Source organism: Ranitomeya imitator, chromosome 10, assembly GCF_032444005.1.
Source record: "Ranitomeya imitator isolate aRanImi1 chromosome 10, aRanImi1.pri, whole genome shotgun sequence".
In the NCBI taxonomy this organism is placed as follows: domain Eukaryota; kingdom Metazoa; phylum Chordata; class Amphibia; order Anura; family Dendrobatidae; genus Ranitomeya; species Ranitomeya imitator.
Window position 1 is genome coordinate 7,419,651 of NC_091291.1, and position 4,206 is coordinate 7,423,856.

The 4,206-nt window shown below is 51.9% G+C and overlaps 1 long non-coding RNA gene across 1 annotated transcript; it reads right to left on the reverse strand.

Annotated features, from left to right (window-relative positions):
• Nucleotides 1-384: 384 nt before the first annotated feature.
• LOC138650857 (uncharacterized) lies at nucleotides 385-1,749 on the reverse strand. Its single transcript, XR_011315405.1, has 2 exons — nucleotides 1,331-1,749; nucleotides 385-719 (listed from the first exon to the last, which is right to left on the reverse strand). It is a non-coding gene; the product is annotated as an uncharacterized lncRNA (long non-coding RNA).
• Nucleotides 1,750-4,206: the final 2,457 nt, after the last annotated feature.

The window sequence follows — 4,206 nt, forward strand, 5'->3', positions numbered from 1 at the left end:
GAGTTACATCCTGTATTATACCCCAGAGCCGCACTCACTATTCTGCTGGTGCAGTCACTGTGTACATACATTACATTACTGATCCTGAGTTACATCCTGTATTATACCCCAGAGCTGCACTCACTATTCTGCTGGTGCAGTCACTGTGTACATACATTACTGATCCTGAGTTACATCCTGTATTATACTCCAGAGCTGCACTCACTATTCTGCTGGTGCAGTCACTGTGTACATACATTACTGATCCTGAGTTACCTCCTGTATTATACTCCAGAGCTGCACTCACTATTCTGCTGGTGCAGTCACTGTGTACATACATTACATTACTGGTCTTTATCCTGATCTTATTCCATTTTACTCTGACACATTTGGAGACATTTTGGATAGTTTTATATTATTTATTGCTGGATTACAGGAATTCTAGATCAGCAGATCACAGGACGGTCACACCTATAGGTTACAGTGATGTCATATATGAAGCCTGTGATGTCCACGGACAGCGGCGCTGGACGGTCACACATTAGCGGGGGAGGGGCTCAGTATCCGTTATAACTTGTGCTGGATCTGTAATAAAAGCTTCGTTGAATGAAAACCAAGTAAACAATGAGTGAAAAGTAGCAAAAAATGCCAAATGTCATGGCCACGAAGTTGAGCCCACGGGCCATGTAGGAGTGCGACCTGGCGGCGTATAGGTCATTCCTCGCGATTGCGTCCTGCGTCTGGAAATAAAGGAAGAAGAGACAGCGGTCAGTGATGGCAGCGCAGCGTGGTAAGACCCCTAAACTACCCATAGAGGGCGACACTTAACAAGACCCCTCCTGATGAGGCGGCACAGGGTGACATGACGCTGCCCCCAGAATAAAGCTTTTCGCGATTGTCAGTAATGACATTTTCTGCAACTTCCTATTTATTTCACTTCCTTGGTATTTTAGATGTCCGTGGATGGAAAATGTCTTGTCTTGCTCTAATATTTCTTACAGCTGAGGGTCTGTTACATTTGTATCCGATGTATAGGAACGCATCAGCAGCAGAAACGTCTCTTCTCTCCAGCTAGATTGTTACAATGTATCAGTCTGGAGTCCGAGCTGCGGAATTCGCAAATGATCGGATACAATTGTAACAAAACATGAGCTGTGAGAAGTGTTACATCCCGTCTCTTTTATAGATGGATCCCATAACGCTCCCGGGCGTATCATCCACAAGATGGAACTACATACATTAGACAGCAAGAAAACAATACAAAAAAGAGTGACGGAGGATGTGATGCCCCCTATAGTGCAGCCCCCTAGGCAGCTGCCTGTATGAACCCATTGCTGCCCATCATCATTACCTTGCAGGAGAAGATCAGGGCGGCCACTCCCAGGGGCAGACAGCAGAACACAAAATTCACTAAGGACCAGCACATGTAGTCGCTGTATATCGGCTGAAGAGGCGCTCCCGCCACCGGAGGCGCTGTGCCCATGGTGACCACATGCTGGGCCGGCTGGTAGACCACGGGCTGTAGCGGTACAGGGGCATATTGCTCCGGATGATACATCTGGGGATACGGCGGAGCGGCCACCCCTTGGGCGTAGGGCAGTGGAGGGTGCTGGGTTGGATATGGCAGCGGATCAGCTGAGTCCGGGACGCCCGGGTTCCACTTTTTGGAGTCGTCTTCCATGTTTCAGACAGGAGTTTTCTCAAGTTTGAAAATAATGAGAAAAGACGCGACGCTGCTCATCCTCCGCAGAAGACGAGTAGAAAAAGAATAATAGTCAATCCGGGATTAAACGTCTTATCAAACGATGGAACCAAAAGGAAATTACACAGCGACCACATTCTGGCTTCAGCCATAAAGACACTTTCATTGGGAAATTACAGTTGCAATTTTATTACACAACTTTGGAAAAAAAAATCGCACATATTTCTCATGGTCCATGATGGCTCGGAGCGGACCTGGGGCGGAGGTGGTTGGGGCAGGGGGCATGTAACCCAGGGTCCGGGGGGCATGTAACCCAGGGTCCGGGGGGCATGTAACCCAGGGTCCGGGGGGGCATGTAACCCAGGGTCCGGGGGGCATGTAACCCAGGGTCCAGCGGGCATGTAACCCAGGGTCCGGGGGGGCTTGTAACCCAGGGTCCGGGGGGCTTGTAACCCAGGGTCCGGGGGGCATGTAACCCAGGGTCCGGGGGGCTTGTAACCCAGGGTCCGGGGGGCATGTAACCCAGGGTCCGGGGGGCTTGTAACCCAGGGTCTGGGGGGCATGTAACCCAGGGTCCGGGGGGCATGTAACCCAGGGTCCGGGGGGCATGTAACCCAGGGTCCGGGGGGCATGTAACCCAGGGTCCGGGGGGGCATGTAACCCAGGGTCCGGGGGGCATGTAACCCAGGGTCCAGCGGGCATGTAACCCAGGGTCCGGGGGGGCTTGTAACCCAGGGTCCGGGGGGCTTGTAACCCAGGGTCTGGGGGGCATGTAACCCAGGGTCCGGGGGGCATGTAACCCAGGGTCCGGGGGGCATGTAACCCAGGGTCCGGGGGGCATGTAACCCAGGGTCTGGGGGGCATGTAACCCAGGGTCCGGGGGGGCATGTAACCCAGGGTCCGGGGGGGCATGTAACCCAGGGTCCGGGGGGCATGTAACCCAGGGTCCGGGGGGCTTGTAACCCAGGGTCCGGGGGGCTTGTAACCCAGGGTCAGGGGGGCATGTAACCCAGGGTCCGGGGGGCATGTAACCCAGGGTCCGGGGGGCATGTAACCCAGGGTCTGGGGGGCATGTAACCCAGGGTCCGGGGGGCATGTAACCCAGGGTCCGGGGGGGCATGTAACCCAGGGTCCGGGGGGCATGTAACCCAGGGTCTGGTGGGCATGTAACCCAGGGTCCGGGGGGGCTTGTAACCCAGGGTCCGGGGGGCTTGTAACCCAGGGTCCGGGGGGCATGTAACCCAGGGTCCGGGGGGCATGTAACCCAGGGTCCGGGGGGCATGTAACCCAGGGTCCGGGGGGCATGTAACCCAGGGTCTGGGGGGCATGTAACCCAGGGTCCGGGGGGGCATGTAACCCAGGGTCCGGGGGGGGCATGTAACCCAGGGTCCGGGGGGCATGTAACCCAGGGTCCGGGGGGCATGTAACCCAGGGTCCCCGGGGGGCATGTAACCCACGGTCCGGGGGGCATGTATCCCAGGGTCCGGGGGGCTTGTAACCCAGGGTCCGGGGGCATGTAACCCAGGGTCCGGGGGGCATGTAACCCAGGGTCCGGGGGGCATGTAACCCAGGGTCCGGGAGCCGGAACTCAGAGCCCTGAGGGTAGAAGACCTCCCAATGTCGCTGCCGTTATTTACACGTCTATATATCAAATGAGCCGCACAAGAAAGCCACAATGGAGGAGATCGCGGGCCGCAGGAGGACGACTGAACGCAGTGGGTTTGGGCCGCAATTAAAAACAAACATCCCATGATGCCCTGCAGGTTATAATGCGTCCGTGTGATAGCGGCTATTATTAACAATGGAAACAAGTGCAGGAATCAGGTCTGCGACCGAGGAGGTTTTACAACAAGTCAAGGAAAACTCTGATAGTTTTTATTAATGGCCATTTGCTTCACATCCTCTAGATGGCGCTGTGCGCACAAGAACCAAAGGAAACATCACATGGAGCAAGAAGTAACAGTGACCCCATACAACTGTAATAATATATTGTAAACATCCATCTGTAATAACCACATTCTAGTTTAACCCCTTAGTGACGGAGCCAAATTTTTGAAATCTGACCAGTGTCATTTTATGTGGTAATAACTCTGGAACGCTTCAACAAATCCAAGTGATTTTGAGTTTGTTTTTTCGTGACACATTATACTTTATGATAATGATAAATTTAGGTCGGTATGTTTTGTGTTTATTTTTAATAAATATCAGAAATTTGAGAAAAATGTTAAAAAATTAGCAATTTTCAAACTTTGAATGATTATCCCTTTAATCCAGAGAGTCATACCACAGCAAGACTTTAATAAATAACATTTCCCTCATGCCTCATTTACATCAGCACCATTTATAAAATGTTATTTTATTTTGTTAGCATTTTAGGAGGTTTAAAAATGTAGCAGTAGTTTTTCATTTTTTCAAAGAAATTTACAAAATGTATTTTTTTTAGGGACTTATCCATGTTTGGAGTGCCTTTAGGGGTCCTATATATTGAGAAACCCCCAAAAGTGATACCATTTTAAAAACAGCAC